Source organism: Sinohyriopsis cumingii, chromosome 2, assembly GCF_028554795.1.
Source record: "Sinohyriopsis cumingii isolate HCF-2022 chromosome 2, ASM2855479v2, whole genome shotgun sequence".
NCBI classification, from domain to species: Eukaryota; Metazoa; Mollusca; class Bivalvia; order Unionida; family Unionidae; genus Sinohyriopsis; species Sinohyriopsis cumingii.
In genome coordinates this window covers 100,888,933-100,905,594 of record NC_142962.1, presented here as the reverse complement: position 1 = coordinate 100,905,594, position 16,662 = coordinate 100,888,933, and the positions used below count along the sequence as shown (strand labels likewise).

General features: G+C 34.2%; 1 protein-coding gene and 1 pseudogene across 2 annotated transcripts in view; both read left to right on the top strand.

Moving 5' to 3' along the window:
- Positions 1–16,662, top strand: part of LOC149805483 (adenosine 3'-phospho 5'-phosphosulfate transporter 1-like) — a 56,642-nt gene that overhangs the window by 1,230 nt on the left and 38,750 nt on the right. The window lies entirely within an intron of this gene.
- LOC149805484 (uncharacterized) lies at positions 9,808–10,845 on the top strand (annotated as a pseudogene).

The following is a 16,662-nucleotide window of genomic DNA, read 5'->3' as shown; positions in this document are numbered from 1 at the left end:
CACTTAACAAGTTCTCGGTAGTTGTCTAGTCTAAAATCCCCCTCCTCCTTCCTACTCAGTTTGTATTTTGCAAAGACTTGAGAACTAAAACGTTGTAATGCCATGAAAACTATGCTTATCTTAGAAAGAAGTTCTAGCTTCAGCATTCCTGAGTTTGTAAGGTTGCTAACTGCTCTCCAGTTGTCCTTCAGGTTATTTGCATTTTTGGATGTTGTTGACTTAAGATATATTCCTGAGTCTCATTCTCAATCGCTCTTTGTCTTCGTGTATTGAACCATTGAAAAAATACATCATGTATTTGTACTTGTATAAATAATTTTATACCAGCATTACAATTAATCATCTTGTAATATATTATTAACTGATTTATTTTATCTTGGAAGTGAACTTTACAATTTTTTACATGAAAATTTCAAATAGTTTATGAAATACAGAAGAATCATTCATTTGAAACCAACAGTGCAAACTCAGGACCTTTAATATTTGCCACTGCATGCTTGAACTCCATACATTGTTGAACTTGTAATACTTTTTAGCCAGTGGTCTCTTAGCATTTGGAGGGAAAGCAGATGTTTTTGCCTTTGTTAAACAAAATATGTAATAGTTGTCCTTAAATAGTCTTTTTTTAACATCTTGAATAATACAAAAACAAATAAGCATGCCAAAAAATCAAAATGCTTTCTTTAATGTGCTGGTTGTAATCATTTCATTTAGTTGGTCTCAAAATTTGATATCCCCCTTCATCAAAAGTCAGCCAATTTTAATATTTTATTCTGTTGTTACTTATAATGCTTCGGGGCCCCGAGTGGCCGAGTGGTCTAAAGCGCTCACCGTTCCGGATCACTGCCATCTCACCTCTGTCTGCGTATGTTCGAGTCCAAGGCTCGGCTAGCGTGGGTACGTGGGAGAGCCTGCCAGTAGCTTCTCGTGGGTCGGTGGTTCTTTCCTGGGTTTTCCAGGGTTCTTCCTCCACCAGTTATACTGGCGGCCATATATGGCCTATCTTGTGCTGAAAATGGCGTTAAACCCCAGAACAACAACAACAACAACTTATAATGCTTCTACAAAATCCCACATTTGGCCTTAAACACCACATTTTCCAACAATAGGATAGTTAGTAGCTTGTTGTGTCTTCATGTCAGCTGTCCTGTAATAGTTCTCATCCTGTTTATTTTGCCAAGCGGGCCCCGAGTGGCCGAGTGGTCTAAAGCGCTAACCGTTACGGATCACTGCCATCTCACCTCTGTCTACGTGGGTTCGAGTCTCGGATTCGACCAATGTGGGTATGTGAGAAAGCTTGCCAGTAGCTTCTTGTGGGTCAGTGGTTCTTCCCGGGGTTTTCCCGGGTTCTTCCTCCACCATTAATACTGGCCGCCATACATAGCCTATCATGTGCTGAAAAATGGCGTTAAACCCCACACGACCACCATTTTGCCAAGCATCATGGCACTGGTCATTGTACTGGTAGAGCATTTCCAGTCCCCATTAGACTGGTTCTGGTTGGTTTCTCAAATGTGGTGATAAAACACAAAAATACAGCTGTTTTTTAATTTATTAATTTTTAAAAAGATTTCTTTTAATTTTAGGTACATTTGAATAACAAAATGGTATATGTGGTAGGCATCTTTAAACTGGTACTGCCAATAGAATCACATCTTTGCAAATATTGGATGCAGATGATACATTTTTTAATCTTCTGTTTATGTTTAATCCAAGAAACCTCGCCCCTTCACCGAAAATATTTTTTTTTACATGAATCAGAAATGGACAGCGAGTTTGCTCATTATATACACTAAAACTATACATATGGTTTGAAATGCAGACAGGATGACAGTGTTAGGTATCCCTTGGTAGCAAATTAATAAATGAAATGACTAAATTTAGTGCATTTTTAATATCCTTGATTCTTTTATTTTTTAAATTGGAAAGGGGTACAAACTGTCAAAGAGGTAGGCAAGCACTATAGTCACAGGGTACAAGAGCTTAAGTGATGGCTTTCTGTCAGTCATCTGTTATCAAAATTTTCTTATTGTACACCTAAACTACTGAGAAGATTGCCACCAAACATTACATACACATTAATCAGAATGTTTAGCTGGTCCTAAGTGAAAAAGGTGCCTCTCAGGCATCCAATATGGACATCCAGTATGGCCATAATACAGTTATTATGTTGTTATCCCTGCTACTCTGAATGTTACCTGCTATAACACAAAATGCTGTGCTAAAAGCACAACTTTTTACTCCCAAGTCAACATTTCATGAAACACAGTTTTCAGTAATATTAAAAAGAAAACCAACTAAAGAAGCAACAAGAAAGAAAAAAGCCAAGCCACCACCTTAACAAGGATTTTGGAAAGTTTGTACAGATTGCCAAGGAATGGCTAAATTTGTAATTTATGTGCAATGTTAATGCACAAGTGATTAAATACACAAGGAATTTTCAAATTTGGTGACGTCATCAAAATGCATCCATTAACAATGATTTTGGAAAGTTTGTACAGATTGCCAAGGAATGGCTAAATTTGTAATTTATGTGCAGTGTTAATGCACAAATGATTAAATACGCTAGGAGTTTTCAAATTTGGTGACATCATCAAAATGCACCCATTAACTCATTAACCCTTGGAGGTTTTTGTTGTTTTTGCCTGAAATGCGAGTATGGAAACACCTTTTGTTGGCTATTTCTGAATACATTCTAATACATTGACTTCCAAGAGATTGACCTAATACCTAGTTGTGTTAGAAACAGCATTTTTCATTGACTATTTTTCTCTCACATGAGCAGAAGGGTAAAAGTTCGCATCCTTTTTTTTGTGCTTAACGGACTCGTCATTTTTGTAATCGAGACCACTCTTTATACCAAATGCCCATCTTATCATACTTTTTACAAGGTTCAGCTGTCTGTGTGCCGTTGAGACCAGTTTGCCTTAGATCTGAGGCCAAAAGGTCTAAAATCCAGACACAAAATCAGATTCCAGCCATGGGCAAATTTTGGGTGGAAAAAAATCAGGTCGCAAAAATTAGGTTTTTACCTCTGTATTTTGTAGTGCAACTAGAATGGCCAGATTATTTGGTATCATTGTAGAGCTACATCTGTCTACGTTTCTGTAACACTACACACATTAGTGTATCTTACATGATGCTACAGAGCTCAGCAATAGGCTACTACCTCCTGCGTAAATGTGGCACCAGGGGTTAATGAGTTAATATATATCTGTAATTTGTAGCATGTATTAGTGGTTAACAATCATGTATAGAGTTAATGTAACACTATCTTTGAATCTGTTTATAAAGCAAATTGTTGTAGACATAAGGAGGTCAGGTTTAAACAATCACCATTTCATAAATTAATTTACCGACATCAGCTTGGGTGATATTTTCAGTCCTTTGAAGATGGCTTTGCGGCTGTCCATTATGCTAATTTGCTTAGGTGAAGTAAACAAAGTAGAACAATGCAGTTTGAAAGAGATGCTAGATGCATGTTGAAAAACAAAAGTTATTACACATCATTGCCTTAAATGAGAATGTTTAAGCCATCTGTATTAAAGAGTTGCAAACAGCAACATGTCTTTTAAGTCGGATTTTACTCAGCATATAAAGCTATTCTCATCACCACCATGTACATCATTTAGAAAGACTACTTGCACTGCCACCATGTTATAATTTATGTAAATCTATTCATACTGCTACCTGATATGCAAATAGTACTAATTTTTGCAACTTATTACCTTTATTTCCATATTTGCATGTCATTGTATTAGAAATTGTACATTGCTATGCTCCAATACCACAGGTGGAAACAGAAATTTTTGAATAAATATTGAGTGAAAAACTCCAGTAGTGTAATCCAGTCTGTCAACTTTTTCCATTATTTTCTGAAGACAACCAATTTTTCTTTTTATTGTATGCTCTGATGAGTTCACTAGCTAAAATGTATTAAGAGGTTGAAAGCAGAAGATTTCTCTTATATTGTCAGCCGTTTACCATTTATTTTCTGAAGTGGTTTGTGTACATTCGCACAGAAAATATGAGTTACATAATGCTTTCTTAATTCTAGTAAACAAAGTGTACACAAATGTACATTCATACAGTAAATCATAGCAACATAATTCTTAATAGCATACAGTTAAAACGTACCTCCACACGGTATATATGAGATACATAAACCTTTCCTAAATGAAGAAAACAATGCATACACTTAAACTGTACATTGGCACAGTAAATGTGAGTCACAGAATTCTTTTGTAATTCAAGATAAAACGTACACTAAAAGGTAAAGAAAGCATAGTGGATGATTTGATCCCAGATCATTTGCATGACACATCAGCATATTTCCAGTTGACTGCAGTAACTGTTCGTTTGAAGGTGATATTTCTTTGCTAACGTTATGGTTGTTTATTTAAATAAAATCTGGACTGTTAAAATAAAACTGAATTATCAAAAACAATTATCTTTGGAATAGAATATGGCTTTGAATTGTGTGCATACCATATGATGATTATTGTAATCCAAAAATGACACAGACACTTATCATAGTGTGAATACTGTTAGCAAACAACAGCCATGCATTTTGTATCCATTATCCATTGACTGGGTACTGTAAAAAACAGTCTTTTCTGTTATGGGCTCATGCCAGCAGTATGAATAGTCATTCCAGAAGCTGGTATATTGCAGGGTCTTGTTAATAGGTATTTCCAGTTGTAAAATGCAGTCTCAGTCATCTAATAGTGTTCAAGTGGGATTAATTTTTTAAAATGATTCAGGAAGTAATGAGTTATTAGTGAAGCATGCAAAGCCCAGCAAGAATAAATTTCAGAACTCCTGTTTGGTTTGACAGAGTTTGGGTTTATGAAGCACATCAGCAAGGGGGAGATTTTAATTCTTTGCACATACTACAGGTAACATTTACACAGGTCAAACTGGAGCGTATGATGTCCTCGAAATAGTTATACCGTAGGCATGTGGTGTATTTGACAGGCTGAATTGACGATTCTTATTGGTTCTCATCATTATTTGCCTGAAGCCCCCATTAAACTTGAAAATATGATGCTCCTTCCCCCACTAATGAAATGGTCAGTCCCAAATGGGATTTATATTAATTTTACTCTAGAGACAAGGATATCTCATGGACAAACTGCACTTGATACAGTTCTGGTGAGTGCAAAGATGAACGCCAGTGTCACTTGCATTAATTTGAAACCTCCTATTGAATTACTGACAGCACCAAACTACATCAAATTGTGTGGTGATGATATTTGACAATGCAAAGTCTAGCAACCAATTTTTATCTTTGTAAGTGTTTTAAATGCTTTAAAGAAAACAGACAAGTTATTTTCTTTTTGTTCAGATTTGAATTTCCAATCATTTGCTTTAGGCTTATATGTAAAGATAGTTTATTCTCATTTTCTTGACATTGTCTATTTTTCATGTACATTGAACCCATTGGAACCTCCAAACACTTCCTACTCTGGGATTATGGCATGTATGCTGAATGGTTGGTTGCACTGAAATATGTTTTAATAAAAAGACTATGTATAATGCGTAATATGTCCTAAATGAATATGATGCTGGTCTGTCATCAAGTATGGCTGCCATGGTGGCCATTTTGAAAAATATTCTTATCACTGCTTGTCTTGGGATTTCAGTAAAAGACTTCATGATGTCTATTTCATCATAAATGAAATGACAATAATTTTATTCATTAAGATGATGCTAATTTTCCATGTGGCCCACATAAAATAAAGGCTGTTCACATTGAGAGTATGTATATTTGTTTCTCATTGAGCAAAATTTGTACTATATGGCTTGGGAGTTCAATCATTTGACTTAAGGTTTATGTTACAGCTTGGAAATTCACCATGTATTTTGTTTATATAACTATAAATGAATACAGCAGAAATTATTCGTTATCTTTAATTCTATCTGCTTATCAACAGACAAGATGTTAGAGCTGGAATTGCATTAAACAATATTAAACATTAGCTCACTAGAGCTATTTTTATCGACTGATCAGTAATATAACAATCAACCAAGGTTGTGTGATTAAAATGAGATGATTTACATCACTCCTAAAAAATTATCAGATTATTTAATATTTGTTTTAATATGTTGATATACTACACAGATTTTGTGACCTTTTGTTTTGTCATTAGCAATTTACTTCAACAAATCAGACAAACGTACATTCATACCTTTATCTTCTTTCTTGCCAGTTATAAAATTCTGCTTTTATGCTAAAAGCACAGAAATCAGGAACAGTATTTTACATGAAAAGATTAACTTCCTACAGATGTCTGAAGCAACTGATTTAGGTAACAGCAGCAATTTAATTGTGTTTACACATGGAGCATTTACACAGTAGGCCCCCTCTATAATAGGGATTTAAAATTGTTAATCACGGAGGTTGTTCCTATATTATTGGGAAGATAAATCCATAATTTTGTTGCTGCATGCCTTACAGACTGTAGCCCTGCATACCTGGATGTTTTTCTGTTTGGATCTCCACAGTATTTATATACCTAAATAAGCAAGAGAATCGTTTTAAAACTGTCAGATCATTTCAGTACTGTGTGTTAGACAGTTCTTCTTTCAGATTTTGAATACTTGATGTTCTAGGAGCTCTTGGATTACAGCATTGTCATTTTAAATATATACAATTATTTAACAACAACCACAAGAACAGATAATTTAGCTTTTCTAGTTTTCAGGCTTCAAGAAAAATGAAGTCCAAAACATTGAAATTTTTCATTTTGATTTCACCTTTTGAACATTTAAATTTTGAGGTTGCTCATCAGTAACATGTGTGACCAGTATGATTTGAATACATGATCACTGTTTTGCGACACAGCTGTGTGACCAGTATGATTTGAATACATGATCGCTGTGTTGTGACACAACTTTGTGACCAGTATGATTTGAATACATGGTCACTGTTGTGACACAGCTGTGTGTTTGCTATTCTGAATTCATAGGGGTTATTTCAAAAGATTTGAAATGTTTTGGACTTTTCATTTTTAATGTTTTAGAAACTGACAAAGAAATAAATTAGTTATCCTAGTGGCAGTTCATAAGATATTTAGCCTATTACAGTAGTAATTTCATAATGTAATCAAGGTACTCCTAGGAGTTAGAATTATTTACAATGTATTGCTTCTGCTCTGATCATTAGAGTGTCTGCCTCGGATGTTGGAGGTCGCGGTTTCGAAACCCTGAATGAGTCATACCAAAGACTTATAATAATGGTACCAGCAGTTGCCTCGCTAGGTGCTCAGCATTAAGAGGGTAGTGTTAGGATTGGTCGGCCTGGTGTCAGGGTAATATGACTAGGTGGGACATCATGCTACGTGTCTGTGGCATGATGCCCCAATGCTAGACATGACAGTAAACTGCCACACTGCAGACATCATAGTGATATGACTGATTTTTTTTAAAGCTACTTAAAAAATCCAAATTACACACATACTCAGATAAATAGTGTAATGTCTAAAAATAGCAACATGAACCATAAAATAAATGATACATGTAGTAATGTCCTGGTATCTAAGTTGCAAAGCTAGAAGAGGCCTTATTGTATTTATTCAAAAGGAGCAGTAAATTAACACTTGTCATTCTTTACAATAATGAGGTAATATCATACCTGACATCCGAGAAGGAATGCTACACGGTGAAAGGATGCTGTCTTGGGGAAATGACACTAGAAATAGAGACTGTGAATCTTTCTTCCTGTATTTTTCATCATTGCTGGGTATTGCCTCAGTGTGTTTGCTTTACATTTCAATACCGCAATATTTTAAAATTGTTGCAGAACATTAACATTTCTATTATGAATAAATTAAATATATTGATGTCAAAATTTGATAAATTCTCAATCCCTTTACTATGCCTTTCTTTAATTTTGTGTGCAGCTAGAAGGAAGAAAGAAAAAGATGACACTTTATTTTTAAATAAGTAACAAATGACCATATTTCATTCACTGTTATTTTTGCTGTTAGCTTATTGTTTCATCTTTAAGCAACACATCATACTTCATTTAATTTTTTCTTAAAGAAACTTGAACACATTTCTCCACAGCATATTCCTTTCTTCATTACCCTCATCACTTTTGTTACATTTTCATGTTTTAACATCCACAACCTTTTGTCTTGATGTGATTATGTTAAACTAAGCAAGTTCATTGTTCCTTGACTTTACATTGCATTGTTCCTTGCACAGTTGCGACACCACGAGCATAAAGCTAAACACATTCCATAGTTTATCATTTTTTAGCTTATGGGAATGTTGTATTCCTTGAATCTCCATCCCTGCCATATTCCCAGACAGTGTTGGTGGGTTTTTTTGAGACTTAAAGTGTGTTTTGAGGTCCCAATGGGAGGAGGATCATTGCATGTGACCAAAGAAAAGCAATGTCCAATGCATAGATCTGATCTTTCAATCAAATTCACAAATATTGACCAGTCAGATAAGAGTGTCCGGTACTATGGTAACATCTGCCATGCTTTACCCACATACAAACAAGTGGTGAGACTACAGCTGATTTACAGACTTTCATGAATTTTGGGATATATTGACAAAATGGTGCTTCAGTGTGCATGGGGAACGTGCAATGCAGATGAGAGATATCCGGAAAGGTTGGAAGGAGGCCGTTTTATTTGTTTTTGGACTAAAAAACGTGATCTGGAAATGGTGAAATGATGGATCAAAGCGTGTGGTCGACTGCACGAACAGCTTAATATGGCCAGAATAAACCAACACAAAGCCGTTTGCTCAAAGGTAATTCAGTTTAGATTTCACAGTGGTAAATACTGTAAGTATATGTAGTATTCTAGAAAGTAATGTTAAATAAAAAATATCTAATACACATTTCGTAAGGCTGGTTAACTTACGGTGAAGAGAGCTTCTTCACACGAAAATGAAACCAGTTAACGTAAATGCAAATGCCTGCATTTGGAAGAAAACACAATTAGGTAAGGGCCAAGTAACTCACAGAATATGTCTAGCTTTATTAATCTTTTACATATGAAATTTAACAAGTTTAATTCCAGAATAAATTCAGACATTAATCTTAAAGTTTAATTCTTTCCACATACATATCCTCCTGTGTGTACACAGTGAATTCACAAAATTCACAACCTGTAACCATAAGTTGGCCTTGAATTTGTGCATAGTTACTGTGTGTTTTCTTTCATCATAAATACTATTCCTTCTGTAAATAGAAATCTGGTATATCATTGCATGCTTTTTCAATGGTCATTGTTCTAGCAGAGAAGGGGCATTTAATTTCCACAATTCCACATACTCCATTGTCACAGTCACATAGTTTCCCATCAGGTGAGGCACCCAAAAATGAAAAGTCATTATTAACCACAAAGCTACACATAGAAATGCCTAGAAGGATACAGTTCAAGATACTTTTCTTTAGCAGTTTTCTCGTGTCTTTTACCATATTCAAAAGCTTTAGCTTTCACTTCATTTTTTGAAGATAAACTGTTAACAAACTTTTTTTCACTGGGTTTAGATTTCCTTGATATTACTTTTCCAAAATTAGATGTTGTAAATATGTCTTTTCTGTCATGAAACCAGTGATCTGATTTGGTCGGATTTCTTGTCTGTACCTCAGTGTTACAGGGATTCATGCACTTTGTGTTCTCGTTGAGTGGTTTGAACTCATTTGGTAAACAGACTGGAGAAGCCCTTGTTACAGATGTATTACCACGGTCTTGAGTTATTTGTGTAGTTTCTCTCAGGTACTTTGTCTGAAATGAAGAAAAGAAATACTTTCTTATTTTTTCAGGGATATTAGCAGTGGATATGTTAGCAGTTGCAGCTGAGAATCAGGATCTAAGGCTTAAATTGTCAAATAGTTCAAGAGAGATACAAGAGCTTCAACTTAAAGTGTCATCAAAAGATAAAGAAATTCAACATCTGAAGAAAATAATTGTAGCAATTGTGAAATATAAAGAAAACTCACTGAAAAATTTGTTTAAATACTATACAGGAATCACATACATAAGATTTTTAGCTTTATTGGCCTTTTTAGCCCCTATAGAGTGTCCAGTCAAATATGGACCAGGACGAAGGGATACAAAAAGCCTAAGCCAGGAAGATGGACAGTTTTTAACAATATGTAGGCTTAGGCATGGTTTTGGTTTAAAAGATTTGGCCACACAGTTTGGAGTCTCAGCACAGTCAGCTAGTGTTGTGTTTAATGCATGGCTCGATCTGTTGTATTTAAAACTTGGCCAGCTTTCAATTTGGCCACATAGAGATACTATAATAAAAAACATGCCATCTAAATATAGGAAATATTTTCCCTCTACCATTATTATTATAGATGGAACTGAAGTTAAAACTCAAATTCGAAGTGTACTTTGCCTACAGAGCCAGTTATATACACTGTAGTGATTATAAATCTGCAACAACTCTAAAGGGGTTGATAGGTTGTGATCCTAATGGTTATGTACTGTTTGTTTCAAATTTATTTACATGATTGATTTTGGATAAATCTATCACAGAAAACTCAAAAATCAATTGGCTATTTTGAGGAAGGATATGCCATAATGATAGACAAAGGTTTTAACATAGCAAAAGAAATAAAAAAACTTGGTTTGAAAATAAACATTCCACCATTCGCATCAGCATGTAGGCAGATGACAGCTTCTGAGACACTTTTGACTAACAAAATTGCCAAACATAAGGCACATATAGAACGTCTCATGTAAAGTTAAAAAAAACAAACTTTTGTCACACTGTATTCCTACATCTTTGTTTCAAATGGTCAACAAAATAGGGACAGTAAGTTATCTTCTATCACTTTTTCAAGATGTATTTGTCAAGGATGAACACTGAATAGTCTGTGATTGGATAGTACCTGATAGATTAATATTGACCTAATCTGCACATCTCCAAGAGGTGTTGATACTTTAGGAATGTTTGGTGCAATTCTGCACTCTAAGGGTGTTCCCTTCAGACTAAAGAGATGAGACATGTCCTTTTCATCCACTTTCGGTACTCTAAATGTAAAAGAATGTAATAAAATAATCATGTTAAACAATGTTGTTTCTGTGTTTACTTCATATCAGTGCCTATTTTAGGCATCTATAATTTTTGCACATGTTCTCAATGCACACCTTATTACTTATTCTGTTTGATGACATTGTATTGTACATTTGTATGAATATTTTTCTATTATGTATCAATTCAAGTATGATACATCAGAATGATGAATAAAAACAAAGTATTAGAGCTTTACTGTTTGTTGTGTTTATTTTCATCTGGAAGTAATGAATAGTTAACTCATGTTCCATCTACAATAAGATTTTAGACAAGTATTTCTGTTGGTAAATAATTTGTATTTTAAATTCATACTTTTTGTTTATATCTGTGTGGCAAACCACTGGCTTCCTTTTCCTGCTCTCTGTTGGTCTAGTAACCATGACATGGTTAAGTGGCACTGGTTTTATTTTCCATCCCCATGGCACATGCCATTGCTTGTGCAGCTCAACTGGTCAGGAACAGTGGTGAAGTTATGTAGTTTGAAACCCTGTAGGGACTTAATTAGCCCTACTACAGGAGAGCAATGCCCACTGACCCTGCTACAATACATTTGTCAGATATCATACACATTAATTAGTAAAATAAATATTATCAGTGCATATATCTGAAACATACTGCTTACACCACTCTGTGAAATGCCAGAGGAAGTGTTTATACAGTATTTATTAGGTTTCCAAACAACATGTGTCAAAGTTACAGTGTTGATAACTGCAATTAGTAAATCTTCCCAGTGACATAAATAAAAATAAAACATGTCAGATACTGTGTTTGTTGTTTGTCTTTAGTGCTGCTGCCTGAGATTCCTGACATATGAGCTTAGTATTCTAGTATACTGTATGTCAGCATGGTCATGTAAGTGAATTTACTCATCTGAAAATAAATATTAATTTTTCTAAAAATGAATAGTAACAGTTTATACAAAGTCTATTTAATAAAGACTTTGCACCTTAAATATCATCAAAAAGCTTCCAGAGGCCATCCACATGTCATACACCGAGGGGGATCGAACAATTGTGATGATGGGGGTAGGGGTATTTAAGAAATGTGATGTCACATAACCAACACTAGCACCATCTACCAGATAAATAATTTATAGTCATATTGTTTTTCTAATGCAAAGGGATTTCAAACCAATTTTTATTGGTTGGGGGTGTCAAAGCTTTGTGACATTATACAAGGGCTCTGAGTTTTTGCGATGGGGCTGGGGGCAGGATACCAAAAAAATCTGCCCAAATTACGTGACGTCATACAAGGATGACCCCAGACTAAAGTTTTTGATCACTGTGGACATTTACAGAGGTGGCCAGGTACTAAATTGGGTCAAGAGAAAATGTATGTATCCTTGCATAAAGTAGTTCAAACCCTTCTGCAACACTTTACTGGAAAGTTTCTCTTGATCAGGAAGGTATTTAAGCAAAATGTTATTTTAATTTAATTTTAATGGGAAGCTTGGGATTCACAGTAACAATAAAATGGGAAGCTTGGGATTCACAGTAACGGTAAAATGGGAAGCTTGGGATTCACAGTAACGGTAAAATGGGAAGCTTGGGATTCACAGTAACGGTCTCTAAGGGGGCATAAAGTGCTAGATGTTAAAGCACATCTGGTAAAATCTTCACAGTTACAAGATAATATGGTTCTCTGCCTGACCTCCGGTCACATTAGCATTTTCTAAAAACAACAATTACCTAATGGAAAATAACCTTCTAGAATGATCTAATGAGTCTTTGTTTAACACAATGACCTATAAAATTCACATGGGAATCTCCAAAATCCTGACCCTGATCAACATATTTACCACTTCTTGTTTACCTCAGTAATAATTTAGTTAATAAACTCATGCACATAGAGTATAATGAAGGTATTTTGAGTTGTTTACATAAATTAAATACAAATTTTAAAAAGTCAATCAGGTCAAGCAGAAATGAACTCAATTTTGGACAAGGTCAAGTCAAGCAAACAACGTTACATTACAATAACATGTAATGAAATTTAAAAACATTTAAACTAAGAGACAAACAATTAAAAAAGATTCCAAAACCGACAATCATTCAAATCAAATCAAACACAAATTAAATCAAATATATATTAAATCAAATATACGTAACAATATACATTTATGATGGACCATTTTATTGGGGAATGGGGACAACATAATATTTTCAAGTTTAATGAGGTCTTTTCAAGTAATACAGCAGTAATAAATGCTTCAGTGCAGTTTGGGTGTTAATGCTTTATCAACACAAATCAACTGGCAAACCTGAGTGTATGCTTATTATTGTCTTTCAATCCATTTGTTTCATGGCTAAAATTAAACTTCAAAGCATGGGTCAATTAACTGTTAGTATTTTAACAAGATTGAGATAAAGAATATAAAGAGAACTAATCTGAATGTTCAATTCAGTATATTGAATATGCAACATATGGTTGGTATTTTGATGGATGTCATATATATATTTTTCAGAATGACATGTTGATATGATATTTGTATATGCAAAGAATCCCCAATGGTTGCTGTGCTTTACAATTTAAAACTCTCTCAACATTGATTTTGGAAATTTGTTTTAGCACAGTTTGCTTGCTTTGCTGATAGCTCATTGGTTCCTGACTTACACTCATAAGATGGTTAGCATCCAGTAGGTTGTGTTTTGGTTACTTATAAAGCTTTATGGTGTTATTGTTAGCTTGATCATAATGTAGATTGGAGAAAATCTTTTAAGTTCTTGCTCAACCTGAAGCACATGATAGTGTAATTAACTATATTTTTAAATTTTTGGTCCTAAAATGTTTCACTTGTACTCACTTGAGCAGACACTGGAGCTCTGAAACAAAGTTTTCTTGTCTTGTTCTACAAATTGTGTTTTCAGTTGTGAATCTGAGGATGTTTTATAATGTGCTTATTATGAATTTTTTATTTATGGGATATTATGCATATTTGAATAGTATTTTTGCTTTGGGGGCATTATGAATAGTTTTAAAAAATTTGCTTTTTGTACTTGTACTTTTATATCAACATGTGGTATTTAGTGTGCAGGATTTTTGCTGAGCCTGCCTTGGGTAAAGCTGAACATAGAAATCACTTCTGCATCTGTTCATCAAAGAGATTACCATCAGTACTTTTTTTACTTCTCTTTTATATGTCTTTTCTAGCTTAATAAAGGGTGACTTGACAAAACAGGGATTTCATCTTTAAGAGTGAATGCTTTACAACTTTAGGTAAGTTGTTGCTGTTGACTTTCCTGATGCGATATATATTTATAACCTTTGTATTAACTCCATTGGTCAAAGACCAGAATGCCTTAAGAGATGGTCTCAATTTTTGTTTATCATTTATCTTATACTCATCTTCCTGGAAGATTACCATGAACCTTACACATGCATTCATCCCATGGTCTACTTGGCCCTAAATAAAGATGGTGCTGTTTAGACATCCACTATGGCATCAACAGTGGCCATCTTGAAAATCATATTATCACTTTGCCTCCTGAATTAATGGTCACAATTTTCACTGGAGAGTTCTTATCATGTCTAGCAGATTCTAGATGAAAATGAGTCCAATTTCTGATGTGCAGTATATCCAACACAGCAGCCATCATGAAAATTTAGTTGTATTGAATTGGTTTGTCATCAGAAGACTTTATTCTTGACCATTTATTTTACATACATTAGATCTATAAAGATAGATTGTATTCTTTTCTGTTTCACAAATGGTCTTTGCAGGGCATGAACATTTGCGGGGGAATCACTTAGCCTTTGCACAGGATCAATCTTTTTTGAACAAACTAACCTGACATTTTAAAATCATCTCAAATCTAAAATTTTACCAATGTGATGAATGCACAATTACATGTAGATGGTTTACTTGACACTTAAATGACAGAACACAAGATGTTTATATAAATGATGTTTCTGTCTGAACCTGGAACAGTTATATATTGTGCCCCACAAGGCTCAGTTCTAGGTCCATTTATTAATGACCTTACTTGGGGGAATCAATTTCATTTTTAGATCTCTATGCAGATGACACAACATTGTCAGACATCCAAAACACAAAGCATGAACTGGAAATTTCTTTACATGATGCCCTAAATAAACCATAGTGTAGTGGCATGGTAGTAAATACTAGTAAAACTAAAATATTACTTATATGAAAAGGGTGAAAAAGAAAAAATCTTGATAGTGATGAACTATGTTTGACATGGAAGGATAACAATTTGAAAATGGTCTGTCATGACAGACTTTTTGGTGTTTTCATACATAATAACCTATCATGGATTGAACATGTAAAATATATGAGTAAAAAGTTTAATTCATGTTTATGGCTTCTCAGTAAGACAAGACATTTTCTTCCTGAAAGGCACAGAAAACTATGTTATAACAGTTATGTACAACCCTGTTAGATTACTGTAATACGGTATGGAGTAATTCAAATGATAAAAACATAGCAAAGCTAGTGTGTCTTCAAAAAAGAGCATTTGGGCTAATATCAGTCCAGATGGAAAGCAGGGAAATTTTTTAGCTGGGTGCATTTGTATATATAAATAAATTCCATTATTTGAGGGTTCCATATTACTTGAAGACCGAATCCAGTTGAGAAAAGCAAAGTTAATGTACAGGATATCCAACAACAGTACCCCAGTATATTTACAAGTCACTATTCCAGTATAGGTTACCTGGTAATACTCCACACATGTGATCCATGTCTACCAAACAGTATAAAATTCCCAAACCAAATAAGGAGTTATTCAATAAAAGTTTCCAATACTCTGGAACTTTGCTCTGGAATAGTATTTCAGTTGACATTAGAAATGCCCATTTTGTTTCCTTATTCCAAACCCATTGCATGTATATCCAGTGGCTTCAGAGATGGATATAAGATGGGAATTAAAACTACTGTATTGGTATTTATAAATGCTTCTGGGAAACATTAAATATATTACCCATCTATTTGTCACTAATTGCATATTGCATATATATTGCAATTGCATATTGCATGTATATTGATTATGTGGGTTCAGTATGTATAGATGTATCCATCTGGTGAAAGGAGATAAAGTAAATATATTGTCTCTACATGTACATGCTGTTACGTCTATGTATGCATGTTTTTGTATATGTGTGCATTTGTATATATAAATAAGTTCCTTTATTTGAGGGTCTCAACATAGATTAGTTTTTAGCTAATTGTGCTGCTCTCTTTAAATAAAGTCAGTAGTAGTAGTATTTGAAGAAAGGAAAAAACTGGATTCTTACAGACATGTAGCCAGTTAAAATATCATTTAGTAAAGGGCTAGTTCTCAACATTGAAAATGTAGGCTCTGTGCCATCCAAACCTTTCACAGACCAAATAATTAAACCAGTCATTGATAACAGGTTTTAACTGCCTGAATTTAAAGTTATTCATTGTGTGAAATACATATAAAGTTATTTTTTCCAAGAAGTCAGCCGTTGTTGTCAACTTAGTCTATTTTTATTGGAGATTACAATTCATTCCAAAGAGTTTAAGTAGTTAATTAAAATACTAGGCAAGTCTAACATCATTCTCTGGAATGCACAATTTTGTTTATTGCAGCTAGTCATTGTTTTGTGATTTTTAGTTACTGCATAAAC